Source organism: Dermacentor silvarum, chromosome 2 (assembly GCF_013339745.2).
Source record: "Dermacentor silvarum isolate Dsil-2018 chromosome 2, BIME_Dsil_1.4, whole genome shotgun sequence".
Taxonomy (NCBI): Eukaryota; Metazoa; Arthropoda; class Arachnida; order Ixodida; family Ixodidae; genus Dermacentor; species Dermacentor silvarum.
This window is the reverse complement of record NC_051155.1, coordinates 199,336,059-199,353,066: the sequence shown is the minus strand read 5'-3', so window position 1 is coordinate 199,353,066 and position 17,008 is coordinate 199,336,059.

Below are 17,008 nucleotides of genomic sequence, written 5' to 3'. Positions count from 1 at the left end.
AGGCGGTATGACTACGACGCCATGACGTTACTGAAATGATGGCAAAGATAAAAATTGGTGTGGTTTAGCTTTAGTTAACCCTGGTTGATTGCGAAAGCTTCACTACCCTAGCTAGGGCCATTGTCAAGCTGTGGCCGTGGTGTGGTTTCGCAATGATATACAGACATGTTTGCAATGATTACAGTGTTTACCCATCATTTTTGTAGCCAGAGCTGCAGTGGCCGTATTCTCGCCATTTCGCTGTGGCCGGTGACTGCACAGCGAGCTGAGCCGTTGCCTAAGAATGTGGTGCCGTTGTCTAACAAGAATGGCGCCGCTCGCGGCGCCATCTGGCATGACGTCAGAGGAGGAGCCGGTGAAACCGGGTTGCAACTACAGAGGAGGAGCCGGCGTTGCATCGTATATATAGAAGGGGCGGCTCGGTGGGATTCGTTGGCAGATATGGAAAGTGAGTCGGAAAGACTGAAAGAAGCTAGGCTTCGTCGTCAGACGACGAAGCCTGGCTTCTGGCAAGAGGAGGCAGCGAGCCGAGGAGACGGAGGAAGAACGAGCCGCACACCTCGAGAAGCGTCGTAAGTCCGAAGCGGCCAGGCGAGTGGATTCAGATGAGGATAGCACCCGAAACGTGTTCAACTCACTGGACGACAACCCCTTATCCTCCCGCCTCACTGACCATCGGGCCGTCTTTGTGGCAATTGGGAAACAACAAGATGTAGACTTTCAAAATGAATGCGTTACACTTTAACGATGTCTAGTCTTTAATGTAACCATAACTTAACGAGAGGTAACAACCAAACCTAAACACTGAGACGTACGAAGCTAAACGATAAAGATGTAACCGTAGAGAGAACCAAGCTAAACAGTAAGATTCACCGTACCTCTCGCTACGCACACAATGGCATAACTGAGTTAAGCCACAGACAATTTTTATGCCTATGAAGACACTGCGGTGATCAGTAAAGTAGTGAGACTTGGTTGCAACTTGCAGCCGGGCCCAACTCTCCTCGGGCAACGGCGGCAATTTCTCCTTTCAGAGCTCCGTAAAGGCCTAAATATAGTCCGACGTAGCGTATGATGCCAAAGACGTGATGATCACTGTATCACGAAACTTGTATGACTACGATGGCGTAACGACGGCTGCATGACGAGAGTCGGATGATGAAGCTGGAGTGACAATGATGGCACGATCAGGATGGCATAACAACGACTGTCTGAGAATGGAGTCATGATAGCGACTGTCTGACGGTGACGACATGGCAATGGCGGCATAATCACGATTGAATGACTACAGTATGATTTCATTTCTTTATTTACTCTTTTCTTCCCTCCTCCTGTAAGAGTAGGCAGGCGATCGAGTGCCCCTCTCGGTGGCATTTGACAGCTTGCTCCCTCCCTATTTCCTTCATGTCCTTGTGTGCATACCAAATAATAATAATACTTACGATACAATGACAGAGAGATTGACGTCAATAAAACGCAAAAGTGGTGTGACGACGATGGGAGGACGCTACTGAAGTGATGGCAATGATAAAACGTAAGCGTGACGGCGACGGCAAGACGATGACAGTGCGACGTGGATGGCATGATGACGATGGCATGACGAGAGTCGGATGACACGGCTGGAATGACAACGATGCAACGACCACGACGGCCTCGCAACCCTAACTCACACCTAGTGGCCCAAGGTATAGACAACTTGAACCATTGGGTTAGAGTAGAAGGCGTGACGACGGCATTATGACGAGGGTCAGGTCACGAAACCGGTTTGACGATGATTGAACGGCCAGGACTGCATCGCTATGGCGGTGTAACCACGTATGCATGACGACTGTATAACGAGAATGGCCTGACGACGGCATGACGAGTATCAGATTACAAAGCTAGAATGACGGGTATGCAATGACCACGATGGAATCACAACCATGAGCCCATACCACGTCGGCCAAGCTAATAGACACCTAGGGCACCTGGGTCGGGATAGAAAGTGGGACGATGATGGCATGGCGAGAGTAAGATATCACGAAGCTCGAATAACGACATGGAACGACGACGACGGCATCGCGACTTAGTGGCCCAAGCAAGTAGGCAACTTAGGCCACTGAGTCGGCGTAAGAGGATAGATAGATAGATAGATAGATAGATAGATAGATAGATAGATAGATAGATAGATAGATAGATAGATAGATAGATAGATAGATAGATAGATAGATAGATAGATAGATAGATAGATAGATAGATAGATAGATAGATAGATAGATAGATAGATAGATAGCCTCTGTATAGGTACCTTTGTGAGCTTGAGGTATTGGTTCTCGTCATAGGACTGCACCACAAGATGAACATATGAAGTCCGTGCAGATATAAAAAAATACTTTGTTGTGGTCTCTGCAGGTGGTGGAGTTCATGGATTCGCAGCGACCAGTCTACTCCCTGGTATCATTATCATCGCGCGTCCTAGAGAATCACTGAATCACTCAAGCACACGGTATTATCCGATGTGCCCTGTGGCTCATTAGATTCGCCATGCGCTTTGAAACTAAGATAAATGAATGGACTGGAGCGTGGGTCCACGTTGAGCGCAATCATTACTGAACCTATTTCTCTTTGCAATGAGTTCATAATCATGAGCGAGCATTTACGTGAAGAAAAAATCGTCACCTGTGCTGAAACAACTGTCTCTGCTTCTTCTACACGAGAGGTATCCGGACAGTGTACATATTTATACTGATGGTTCCACAAACCTTCAGTGTTTGTCCGGTGCTGTGGTTGTCTCAGCAAGAGCTTTTACCATTAGCTTCAGGACTAACCACCCAACGACATCGACATCTGCGGAACTAGCTGCTCTTCGCGCTGCACTTCGTTTCGTCAATCGGGAGCCACCTCGACAATGGTCAATCTTCAGTGACTCAAAGGCAGCCCTACAATCTGTGCTATCAGCTCTGCGTCGCAGGCCATACGAACAGCTAGTATTCGATATTAGATACCTACTCCATACATCACATCAGAAAGGACACCACGTGACATTTCAGCGGCTTCCAAGTCACTGCGGTGTCATAGGGAACGAAGACGCCGATAATGTCGCTCGGGCAGCTCTTGACGACACACAGGAAGAGGCCATACCACTCTCACGGTCCGACGCAGCCAGCAGACTTCGAGTGTTTGCACAGGAGATCACGCTCTCTTTATGGTGCACACCAAGCGGCCAGACCAACCGTAGCAATCGTCAATACCACCTGCCCTCTTTGATGCATCTCTGTATGCCAACTGGACTCCGCCGAAGAGAGGCCACTATGCTTTATCGCTTATGGCTAGGGATGGCATTCACTAAATCTTATTCATTTCTGATTGGAATGGCCGACAACGCTCTTTGCAATGCCTGTCTTTGCGAGGAGACGCTAGAACACATTCTATGCGACTGTCCTAAATATAATGTTCAGAGACAGTCCCTGGCGTCCGTTCTAGCGCACCTTAACAACAGACCAGTGTCAGTTGAAGTGATTCTCACATGTCGTCGACGGAAGACATCGCAGCTGAAGGCGACAAAGGGACTACTTGGGTTTCTGAAAGAAACGGGCTTGGGCAAGCGGCTGTGACAGTGATGTCACGTACCACGCAAGAGTGATGGACTGTGACTAACGATGTGTGTGCTGTGCTGTGTGCTCTCTCGCTCTCTCCTCCCCATCTTTCATTCCCCCTCATCCCGTTCGCATGTGTAGGATAGCAAACCGGTTGTGCTGAACTGGTTAACCTCCCTGCCTTTTTTTCTCTACTCTTGCCTTCCTTCCTTCCTCATGTGAAGAGGATCAACCAATGACTAGTATGGCGAATAACTGCTGGCCTCGCTATGGCAGTTTCTCAGGAACAAAGAGGGCATTCAATGTTGTCGCCATGCACTGGAAGTTCGATGCTGTCGTAGCAACTTCTAAGTCGGAGGATGAATGGCACCCTGGGAGTGTTGGCCAAGAATCAGCAGTCGCGCTCTCTGCAGCTTCCTTGTCCTTCGATTTCTTGTCCTTGACGTCAACTCTGCTGGTTCTGGGTGCCAAAGGAGGGGGACATGAAGTATGTGGCATGCGCATCATAGAAGCTGTGGCGGTCCTTGAGGAATGTTGGCGACAGTAGCGTCGTCAGCATCATTTTCGATTTGTCAGTAGCTTCTAAAGGTGAGAAGTGTGGTTCCTCACCACCTGCTTCAAAATGTCCATCTTTTATTCTTTTTTTATTGCGATAGGAATTATATGGACACTCCAAGCGCATTCTTGCCGTCGCCGTCGTAGTGATGATGTTCCGTATAAAGTGCAACGGCGATAAAATTGACGCCGCGCGACGTGCGTTGTGTATGCGAGTGAAAGCGTGCGAGGGTGAGCCTGCAACCATAGCTTAATCTCACGCACGCTAGAGAGGAAGGCTGCCGGATGCGCACGGTCTTAGTTCACGCGCGAGGCACGGGGAGGAGGCCACGGAGTCGGGAAGGGGGGGGGGGGGGGGGGGGGAGGGCGCGTCCTGCTTACGCGGTTGCTGCTCGCGCAGCTATCTTGAAAGCGATTTGCCACGCGGCCAAAGTTAGTTTGCGCCCGCGGGGTCCTCATCTTCAAAGCGATCTGCGATGGGCCACAGTGCATTCGCCGAATGTCGGTAGCTTCGTATGCCCTGCGCTTTCGACGTTTAGTTCGCGTTGAAGCGAGAGCCAGCGCGAAGGTCAATTAGCTCACTGCCGCTGGTGCGCTTTCTCACTCCAGCATTTCGACGAGCTCCCGCGGTCATCGAGCGAGATGTGTTCATGTTTACCTGTGCGCGGGTGACACCGTGCTTGTTTATTATTGCGATAGCAATTATATGGACACTTCAACCGGATTTCTGCCGTCGGCGTCGCCGTCGCCGTCACCGTGAGGTTCCGTATAGATTCCAAGGGCGATAAAATCGTCGCCGCGCGCCGTATGCGCGAGCGAAAGCGCGCGGGGGACGCGCGCTATCACGGAGAGCGAACGCTCGGCGGAAAGGAAACGCGACCGTCGCGTGGGGGTATGGGAGGGAGGGAGGCGGGGCGGCGCTGTGCTCCGGCACCAAAGGCGTTTCTTGCCACTCAATCTCCCACGCGAAAGCAACAAAACGGGAAGAGGGGGGATGGGGGGGGGGGGGGGGGGGGGCAGCTTCTCCTCTGCCAACAACTTCTCCTTCGCAGTTTGCCCGGTGGTGCCCGTCGCCCGCACCGTCTCTTATCTCCACACGGCTCTGGTTTCCGTTAAAGCGATAGACCGCGCGATCCTGCGCTTGCTGCCAGCGTTTTGACAGTCGTTGGCTGCGGTCATTCAGTGTGCTCTTTTCATGTTTGCTTGTGCGCGCTAACACCACGATTGTTTATTCAGTTAGTAAGCCAATGTGTCCAAGTTTATGCAGCCGATAAAACTGTCCCTACTACGAATAGCTCTCTACTAATTTGCTATCGCAATCGATGCTTCGCCTTTCGGGCGAAACGGCGACATTTTTTATTTAGTAAGCGAATATTTACAACTTTGTACAGCCAATAAAACTACTATCCTTATTGTGTATAACTGTGTAGTAATTTTCTATCTTAATCGATGCTTCGCCTTTCGGGCGAAGCGAGGAGACATTCCTTGGAGAAGTATCTTGCGGTCGACAATAGCGGTGGCAAGGTGGACCTTTGAGCTTGGGAGCGATGGGAACATGTCCTTGCGTTTGTACACACTGCTCACGTGTTTATGTTTCCTGTATTTCCTATACTGGAGTGGTCTTTGTATGAAGGAACGAACTATATGCCGGTAATGGTGCCAGAACTAACGTTATCTAAGGAAATTTTGTGCTTATTATCATACATCTTGTTGAGAGAAAGGTTGGAAGCTAACCAAAGGTAGGTGAGCCGGTTACATTTGTTGCCCTGTGTAAAGCCATAATTGATCGAGGGAATGTCGGGTGACATGAGTTGGGCTTCTTTTGAAATCAGAGAAGCTTCTGGAAGACCGCACTGCTCAGCTCGAACCTGACATCACATCACAACTCTGGGCCGTCCAGCGAGCCGAAGAAGCCGCTTCGAGGCAAAGTCTCGGAACCGCGTCCGCGGCGGGTGCCCAGACCCACTAAAAAGACGCCGGACTCGAAACTGATTGATTTGAAAATAAAGTTTACGTTCTTCTTCTTCGATCAAAATTTGCTTCGAAGAAACACTCGGGAACATGGATGGAAACAAATGAGCGGCTACAGCACACAAATATTTTTCTCTGAAAGGCGTGGACACGAAATGCATGAAGTGGTCAAGAAAGTTGGCAACCAAATACAGGGTCATTGAACGTATAAATGGACAACCAGGAGTCATGAATAAGAAAGTGAGAGAAAAAGAGATGGTATATTGTATACAAGGAGTGGAAACAAAAGAGACTATGTAGAGAGAGAGAAAAAGGATGCATAGAAAGGCAGGGAGGTTAACCAGATGTAGTTCCGGTTATTTCAAATTTAAAGAAATCAGGAAAGAAAATATCCTCGATAACACAAAGTGTAGTTAGTGCCTTGTTATTTTAGGCCCTAGCTGCTTGCCCGAGGACAAAAACATACAGGAGCAACTATTCCCACGGGGATGACGCATGTGTCTGCTGTAGCAAAAGATTGGCAACGACTCCGCACTTCCTATTAGAATGCCAAAAGGTCCTCAGCGAGTCCCGTAGTAAAGATCAACCTTCTAGAAACACTGGGATTTAAAGTGGATGTAAGCATTAACCAGTCATGATGCGTTTAGAGTATTGGCTGGGAAAACGCAGGAAAGAGACGCTTTTAGACAGATGAAGGGACTCTTTTAAGTGACGGTGAGAACGCTCTACTTTGCCATCTTTAGGAGACAGCCGTGGGACCGATTTCAATAAGATTGCGGCCTTGGAGAGAAATTGTTAAATTGTAGTGACTCTAGAAAGATTTTTATTTAGGACCGGCAGTTCGTTGCGAAAATTCCGAAAATATCGTAAGTTCCAGAAAATAGGAAACACGAAGTTGAGAAATTTGTATCTCTACACCAATAACAGATCTAACAGTTGAATAAACTGCATCCGTTATATCATAGCGAACCAATTTGATGAATTAATTTGCATCTTGCGTAGAATGGTTACACTGTTTACGAAGGTTCTGCAAACTTCCTACTCAAAAATTCGTGGTATACTTGAAAGACATCTGATGAAGTGTTGTATACGGAATTATGATATTGTTTTTCATTGCTGAGCTACAGAGTTGTAAACTTGATGCATGAGGTTTGAAATGAAAATTAAAAAGGAAATGTCTCCATTTTTAATAATATTTTAAAACAGTTCACGGAGCAAATAAAGATCCCCCTCCAGCAGTCAAAAAATTTCAACTTCTTTCTTTGAAACGCAACAAGCCTTATCAAAATTGGTACAGTTGTTGCCCTGAAAAACTATTTCGCCGTTCCAATTTATTTAGGCAGGAGTCTTCATAGATAAAACTTCGTAATAATACCTTTTGGTAAACTAGGAGTGTGTCAGCGGGTAACGTGAACCAAATGCAGGTGTAGTAAAATATATATAGTCCCTTATACAGCCGTGAAGTTCTTGCAAGGAGCGGCTAAACGCCTAATCGATGCATACGTGACATTTAAATTACGCGCACAAACACGCCACATGAGAAGGAAAACGGACAGGGGACAGGAGTGTGTGTGTGTGGTTCTGCTTTATTACTATGAAACAAAGTTACTGGTTCGAATCTATCTCACGACGCGAATATGTTTCTTCTTATTTCGATGCGTTCGAGCATGATGCTACGCGCTGTTACTGGATAGTCTGATTCCGAGCTTGTAACTGCTTAGCGCAGTAAAAGCGCATTCATCAGCCTATTCCTCACGTTCTTAAATAGCGCTGCCGGCGGCTTGGTCGACATTCTTTTGCGGCACTTGCATGAATAAATTGTTGAAATCTCTGAGTATCTCACTACTACAAGTTCTCTTCCCGACCACCATGAAAGTCGTTACAGACGTTCTAGGCTGTCTTGGGCTATGCACCGAAGAACAGAATTATGAACTCCGGCAGAGGACGCACGCTTGTCGTTTCCTTTGCTACACATTCAAAAGGACATTTGCTGGATGCTGCCAGTGAACCTAAACATCATCTTGCTACAAACTGTATAATTCTTAGGTGTCTTGGTTCTTAGTTATCTTAGTTATAGTACTTAGTTCTTCCCAACGTGTTTTAGTCTTGGTATCAGACGACTTCGGCGTCATCACAACCGTTGCGGAAAAATCAGTTCGTATACATTGTACCGTTACATAAATACATCAAATTGCAAGATGAAAAAGCGCTGCTGGGCACCTCTAATGTGTGCGTTACCCTTGAGGACCAATTTCTGTGGAACTCACTGCCATGTCGGCATTGACAGCTTCATCAAGTCAACACCATCACTGATGATTGTGTGTATTCAGTCTATGTGCATTGCCATTCCTGCGATGCTGAGGCGCCAAAGTTCAAGTACTGCTACTGAAGCGGCTGCAATACGCGAAGTCCTTGTCTATATTCTTTAACAGAATACTTGATAATTTTACACATCTTATAGACTACAGGTCTTACAGACTCTCCGGCGCCGCTGCAGTGTCTTAAATCACTAGACGCGTGAGCTATTCCTCTGAGACATCAGGAGCCCGTGATCGATTGATCTGATTTATTTATGCATTTATTATGGCAGTGAGAACGCAGGCAACAAATCTCAACGAAGTTAAATTGTTGTAGCAGTGAAGTGTGAACTAAAGTGAAATATTACAGCTATTAAACAGTTCGCCACCACACCAGAAGTTTTGCTTAGTCGTACTACTCTTCCTTATATACATGATCATTACAATGACAGAGTATCGCTACCATAGCCGCTTATTGTAATGTCACAGCTTTAAAGCGGCGTTTAACCACTTTTGTAGAGCATTGTGAAGAGCGTTAAAATGAGCAGTCTAATGTGTCATTAATGATGGCGTTGGAAGCCTCCTTCCGGAGAAGTGGGCATGGATAACGCATCTATGCCTGAAAGACATATAAGCAGATAAACACGAACAAGAAGTGCAAAGCCAAACGCTAGAGTTAACTCGAACAGCTCGTCTGTATTTCTGCGCCAGAAAGCATAGCGCCTGTGCTCAGCTAACGTGGCACGGATCGTTTGTGCGAGAAAGGAAATAAAAATAGCGCACACAGGGAATGCTATGACTGTCGAGTAGACGCTGATAACGATCAAAGCGCCGTATACGCGTGCGAGAAATGCGGGACTGTGGTCGTCCGAGGCTGGCGCTAGCGTCTGTTGAGTAACATGTGCTTAACTGAAGCCGAAAAACGCTTGTCTCTTCGTCCACGTTAAAACCAGCTGTCTCGCTGATGCCTCAGTTTCATTGCTGTCGAGTAAGGCTTCGAAATAAATGCACATGATTTAGTCAGATAACAACGCACATGGAAATTGTATTTGCGCAATGACCTATTGCGAAAGCGCGTGCAGTGGAGCCCAGGGGGCAGAGGAAAACGAAACGCACCTACACTGATAACGCTGCAAATATTCTAGGTCAACCTTTGCGTAAATGATTCCGAAATCATATGCCAACCTACTCATAACTACAGTGTCTTATTCATACTTAAAAAAACTTTAATAGCTGACAAAATATGGCAGCAGACTTCAGCGATTCCATAGGCTCTAAACTCATTTACTTTGCATTTTTCGCATTTTTCTCGCACTGGGAAGACCACCATCTTATTTTTTTTATTTGCATTGTCTTTTTCTCAAATAATTGCGTTCACCCATTGCAAGGTAACTGCACAAGAAGCCAGCAGTTAGAGGGTGGTTGGTTGTGCTGAGCAATGCGCTCGATCGTATAAAAATTTAATAGTTCAAGGTAGAATCTTGAAAAAAATGTAAATGATATTTCATAAGTGTGCAATGATGGGCGAGTTGGTTAAGCAGGATCAAAATAAATTCGGCAGAAACACTTAAGACTGCTTAGGTGTGGGAATGCGAAATCATTCTAGTCCTTTTGTTGAAATGGTTTCGGTTGATGTTTTCGACATGCATGAAACTCTATATGTTTGAGATGTTCGAAAGCGCACTATGGCACAAATTCTGAAATGTTCTTGTTGGATAGAATGGACATTCCTCACGATGTGGTCGAAGTAGAGACCACATGTGATGGCATCCTCGTTGACAAGTTGGCTGCGTTCGTACAGCGTGAATCTCTGCACGGGCGTCAATGCACGCACTATGAACACCTTTAGTGAACCACAACCGTGGAGCCGGCGTGGCGTCGGGGTAGCGTGCTCCTCTCGCACCCCGGAGACCCGTATTCAGACCAAAATGGACAAAATTTTCGTTTAAAAGCCATTAATTTGATTTGTTTGCAAGAACCTACCTCAGAAATTTGACGTCAATATAAACATTTTTTGACGTGTCCTTTGCTGTTTACGCTGTCAGCCAGTTTTGGTACGAAGTATGTACGTGGAGAAAATTTAAAACGCCTTATGCCTATGTAGGCTAGATTTATTCATTAGAAATTAATAGCATTACGGAACCGTTTGTCCGCAGCTGTTTGGTGAAAGTGTTATGTTATTTTTTTCTAAAGGTGGTTCAATGCCTTTATTTGCGTAACGGCAAAACTTTGACATATTTGATTCAAACAATCTTGCTGCATCATGATAATTTTTTATTTGTGAATATGGTGAGGTTGGGTTTTGGTCAGGGTAATAAGTTTTGAGAACTTGGGTGAAACATTCAAATTTTTGTTTCCATTAAGCAGTGGGCCAACGTCCCAACACCTACCTGGCCGACGTTTCGGTAACGTGACCTTTCAAATGAGCTTTCAATATTACGTTTCCTTACGTCATTTCTTGAATTATTTGTGTAAATCAATGTTTAAGCATCCTACGATGAGGAAGTTGCTGTTTTAAAAGCTTCTTGCATTTCAAGTTCCAAGAGCCTTTTTTAAAGCCCCACTTGGGTATTACTCAACTCTGAGGCCAAAACTTCTACTACAATTGATGTCACGAGTGAAATGTCACAGTGCCACCTTCGAGATTTGAACAATTCTTTCCCAGCGCTTTTGCCGTGTTAGGCACTTGGCAGCTGTGAATCCTGCGAGCTACTGTGGAAAACGTGGCCTTATCGCCGCGGCGTCATTGTTGTTGACGCCGTCCAAGCTATCTTCGTTGTTTGCCACCACCCGCCTGATTCTTGGCACATACTCTGTTGTGGGCATGTCTATATGTTTGAGGCAGATCATCATCATTGTCATGTACACCTGCTTTTTTGCCACCAACGCTGTTTTCACGAGCAAAGCAAGGAATATATTCGACTTCAACATACCGCCATTATGTCAAGAACAATTTCGATGCGATGCACATAATGTTATTCTCATCCACTACATCATTGCTTCTTCCACCTCCGAAATACATGCACATGTACCACGGCTCTTAGTCTGCATGGAACGAAATTCCTTGCTGTACTACCAACACCTCCTGGGGCTTCTTGAAGGAGGTTGTTAAAAGTTCTTACTTTCTAAAGGCTTGCTCTAGTAAGGATTATATATTATCTGACAAACGGGGATAGCCGATATTCTAGTTGACATTAAGCGGAAAAAATGGTGCTGGGCAAGCCATACGATCGATGCCCATGGACCATTAGAGTTACAGAATGAATACCAAGAGAAGGGAGCGCAGTCGAGGACGACAGAAAACTAGGTGGGGTGATGAAGTCAGGAAATTTGCAGGCGCAAGTTGGAATCAGGAGAGGCCTTCGTATTGCAGTGGACATAAATATAGGCTGACGATGATTTTGATTCTCTGCCTCTCGTAAAATAGCATCCGCTCCACTCGTAGCAACGTTGCCCTGTCCCCCTTTTTGTTCACCTTGTTTAAAATGCCATTATCTAGATGTACTTCAGCGTATTCAACGAATGATGATTCCGCGAGGAATCGCACTTTTTAACTTTAACTTTTTAGCTAACCATAAAAAGTGCCGCCTGCAGCCGCAAAACCTCGCCGAGCTATGAAGTCACTGCGTTGCCTAGCAACCACCTGGCGGAACGGAGTGTGCCTCGCCTTCTCTCCGTGCCATGCACATGTTGCCTTGACACAACACCCCCTAGACTAGAGATGTTGCCTGACATGGGACGTTAAGGAGAGGGAAGGAGAGCATGCTCGGGAGAGGGAAAGAGAAAATAACAGCGAGATAGAGAGAGAAATAAATTGTAGCAGCACCAACAAGGCAACGCCCAGTGCTGCTGCTGACGCCGGCCGCGCTGAAGCAGTAGCGTCATCTCGCGTTGCCGAGTAACCGCCGGCGCATGTGCGTGCTCGCTTCGCCCGACACAGACAAGGCTCCGCCGAGCACCCGCCAGCTGCACGCAACTGCGCATGCGCCGTGACGTCATCCCAGCGTGTCATCTGCTGCGCGCCGCCCCTACACTGTGCATAGCTTTCTCCCAGTGTGCATGCGCTTGGCCTCGGAGTTTGCCATAAAAGGGGCTGCACATAGTCGTGTCAACTTTCGCTAGATATCGAGCCGCTAGCCTCCAACGCGTTCGGCGTCGGCAAGCAACAGCGTTCTTGGCACTGTGCTAACCTTGGTTAGCCTACCTGCGTTTGTGGTATGCCAGGAACGCTGTCGCTCGTAGGCGCCGACGCATCCAGCGCTTGTCACGCGAAATGTCGCGATAGGGAAGGTACATCCGAAAATTATCGCTCGAGAATACCTTCCCTATATGCCTAGATAAGTTAAACCAAGTCAAGACCTAGCAGCAACCAAGTTAATACCTAGCAATAGCAGCCAGTAAGACTTGAGGACCGACAGTTTCGCTGTGCCTAAGCTTTGCACGTAAGAGGGCAAACTTGCCCGTTTTTTTTTTCTGTAATTTGTATTCAACAACCCTTCCATGCGAAAACTTGGTGAAAAGGGCTGTTTAGTGCCATGGTCAACAAACTGCCGTTTTGTTCGTGTGCTGAAACGATTGATCACTGTGTTGTAGAATGTAGGGATTACTTTTCTCCTAGAACATTCTCCAAGAAACACTAAAAAAGATTTAGATATCAAACTATGCACAATTTGTTCCTACCATTTAAAATGTCTGTGACCCCACATATGATGCGTTCATGTTACTTAGTCTGCATGGCTTACGGCACAGTAGAATGCGCGACAGGCATGCGGAATCACCACGAAGTACTCAGTCATTCTGAAATCTGCTGCTTATGTTCGCAGTGTACATCTATGCGCTTCATGAGTCCCCACCAGACTCGATGTCTTTAGTGAACGCTTGTAATTGCTTGCCTTAATTTTAGAGCGCAGCTCTTAGGCGTCCGTTCCAACGGCTAGCGTCGGCGTTAGCGTTGTTCTTCGTAACCGAGCGAACGTGCACAGCAATGAATGAAAGCGAACGGGGAGCGCACCGGGAGATGAAAGATAGTTATAGCGAAGGGAGCGCGAGGAGGAAAGCGGAGGAGGAGGGTATGGCGAAAGCGTGAGAAGAAAAGCGTAGTGCTGCGCAAGACAGGCATTGCGGCGGCGATGGTTACGAGATGGCGCCGAAGTAGCGCGTCTCTTCTGTATGGAAATAAAGCGCTGCATGAGCGGAGGTTGTCTGCGTCGGCTGCTGTGAATGGCGCCCACGCGTCACCCCCGCGCAGCGTCTCGCGATCTGCCGATTAGCGATGCAGTGTCGCCGCACTTCGCTCCATTTGCAACGTTCCGCACGAGACAGATTGTCCATGCCAGCTAATATATCGCGAAAGTAAAACACGTGTAGATCTGCGCTCAAATATCGCATTAGGCATTATCGTAATAGTCGGTTAATTACAGTGAAGCTGTATATGGCTAGCCGATTTGTTCGTCCATCCCCTGCACGCAGAAACTATCATCATCAGCAATGGCTCGAGCGTCGTCGTATTCTTCCACAGCAGGCTCCGTTGCCACTCATCATTCCAGCGTAGGATTTTATCTCTCTTCGGTCGTCGTAATGGGAGGCCGCGTTTACAGGGGTATGCGCCATTGCGTAAAGGGATACGGACACGAAATCTGAAAATTTTACGAAAATGCTGAAAATGAATCCTCAGTGTGTGATTACACCGAAAAGAAATAGTCACTTAGCTCATTTTTGAGCGGATGGCTTTATTTTTGGAGTTTTTGTGAGCGCGCGCCTCGCCGCCCGACCCGCGGGTGTTGGAAGGCGTGACGTCGCGACACCCTCGTCGGATAGCCAGCCAGCCGGCCGCGGTCATTCGAAGAGCGCCGACGCCGCCATCGCAAGCATGGATTCGAGTTCTGGTGCCTCTACAAGCGATGAGTACACGTCTGAAGACGAGGACCATTCCAACTTGGCAAGAAATATTACCGCTTACGGTTACGAGCCTTTCGCTTCAAGCGACGAAGAAGAGCAGGCGGCCGAGGAAGTGCCGGTCAGGCTTTCACGAAGCGTAGCGCGAAGATTTCGCTCTGCAACAGACACTTGTGCAAGAATTATTTGTCATTTTCTCGGTAAACTTGCTTTTTCAAGAGCGCACGCAGGCGAGGCAGCTGCGGTTTACTTCAGCAATGTGGTGGATGACTGAATAGTAGTTTATGCCGTCGGCGTGAGCAACTGCTGTGAGGTATGAGTACCTCCGAGACTCTCACGTCCACTTCGCCCGTCGACCGACAGATGGCAGCACCTGTCTGGCGTTCTGCCCAGTTTCTTCGGCATTTAGTCTGTGGAGAAGCAGAGCTGTGTGTGTGTCTGATCTCATGAGTCGCGCTCGCTAGCCTTGTATTGTTTTACTATGCTTTGCCAATATTTTTAAAGACATTACTGCCTTCGTGCCCAGCCTCGGACCTCTCGCCCCAGCCTCGCCTTCACACTGCTCAAGAAGGCTGCAAGTGAACGAAAATAGTACCGACATCTTTTCGCCTCCTCTTTTCCAACGCGCCGCTGATAATTTCTGCCTTGCGTTTTCGTGAGAACACCGATGGCACAGCCTCAGGCTTTAAGCATTGCCTTTTGAGCGGCATGCCGAGGATTTTCAGCACAGCTGGGCTGGTCACATAATCATCGTCGACGAAGTGGTCCACGCAAATGAACACATTTTTTAGAGGTCTCCAGGCTGTGCGTGATGGCTGACAGGCAGGCATCCAAAGTTTACGCACCTTCTCGTCTCTGGGAAACGTGTGCGACGGCGTGTCACGACCGACGATGCTGTCAACCAACCAAATGTTCACAGGTTGTTCATCATGTCTGACAATTGCCCTTACCCGTATTCATCTTTAACGGGTGTCCACTGTATAATGAAATGGAACAGTTGTCACCACCTGAAAGCAAACTGTACAGCTATGTATTTTTATTCGGTCTGCTTTAAAACGAAACTTGCTTCAATATTGTGCATAAAGTGAACAGGTACGACTATCTTCCCTTGCGAATAAATGTGTACTATCAGAGAAATACTCACATTGTGATCCTTCACTTATGCAATGTTTTCAGTCATGAATCAGGCATCTGCGCATGCCATGTGGGCAAAGGAATCCCATTGTGAAAAGCTGCTAACTTTGAGTCTCATATTAGAACCTTGCGACAAGATTTTTTAACGAGTACATTACCTCAGTGTTATCTCGTCTGTATTTACCACCCTTCCTTGGATTTGTCACGCACTAAACAAAAAAAAAACCTTACCATAGCAGAGGTTAGCCACCAGACCTATGTATTGGCTAACCTCCCTGCCTTTTCCTCGCTTCAATCGCTTTGTGTCTCCTCTATGAATTCCTCATCCAGAAATGGTGACAGACACCTTTTTTGCGCTTTCTTTTTGTTTGCCTCATAGGAGCTGTTTGCACAGTTTGTGTATAGCTCTAAATTTTACATTTTTTCACGGACGTGTCAAAGAACAATAGAAAAAAATATCCCATCACTTCACATACACTATGTCAATCTGACTTTTCCGTTATATTAGTGCATTCTTCCTTCAGAATGCCAATTAGTCAGTCACAGTGTGCTAGAAGAGACGGTAAACCATGAAACCACGCAATATCAAAATAAGGTGGTTAAGCAAATTGAAATTCTTGCACCAGCGTTCCCCGACCTTATTTGGTTTGGCCAACGTCTTGAGGAGTGAGGGGGTGGGGGGTGTTAGTTAGGCATGGTTTATTTTAAGGAATAATGATAATGCACTCGAAAGTAATTTCTACTCAACCTACGTCAGCATGCACTTATTGTTTTATTTCCTGCATACCCCAATAGGCGCATGAAGATTGTCAAATCTGTATCATCACAGATACGTCATCGGCACTATTCTTGGGCGCGAAATTCAGCAGCGAAAAGTTTGGTTTGCATTTTTTTTTGTATAAGTCAGCCTTCTTTCTGAAATGTACTGATAGGTTTAAAGTGTGTTGAGCATCACTGGTGTCATTTTAGCCTGATCACCACGCACTACACAGGCGGAACTTGCGTTGAAGAAGACACATGCAAGCAATGCTTTTTTATCATTTCACGTGTCTCTCATGCGATCAGCACTTTGACATTGTAATTATTTGGACTGGACACTTATTCATTCGCAGCTGCACTCATCCAACCCCAGGCTTACAAACATTTCGAGAATAGATGTAGTCTCTTAAGTCAAACAGGACACTTTTTTGGAAGCAGTTAGTTATTAAATATATTCTGTGGTCGCTGTCGAATCTCTATAGGTAGGCAAAAGCTTGCGCACTATACTGGCATTATACGACTATTGATTGCATGAAAAGAGCAGCGCTGATCATTCCCAAGTGAAACGCACTGAGAAAAACAAATAAACTGGAACTCCTTGTTATCATTGTAACATATTGTCACGAGCGGCAATCCTGTGGTCGGTGCTTTGACGATGACGACGATGACGGCGTGGCTTTCTGGTGTGCACGCACTCTCTTGAACCATTGCTGTAGCGTTGTGCGCCTTACCTTGTAAATATGTCTATTGTATATATAATCTCCCCGTAACATCTTTGGTGGACGTGCGGGGTAAGCTCGCTACAACACCGGGAACTGGATC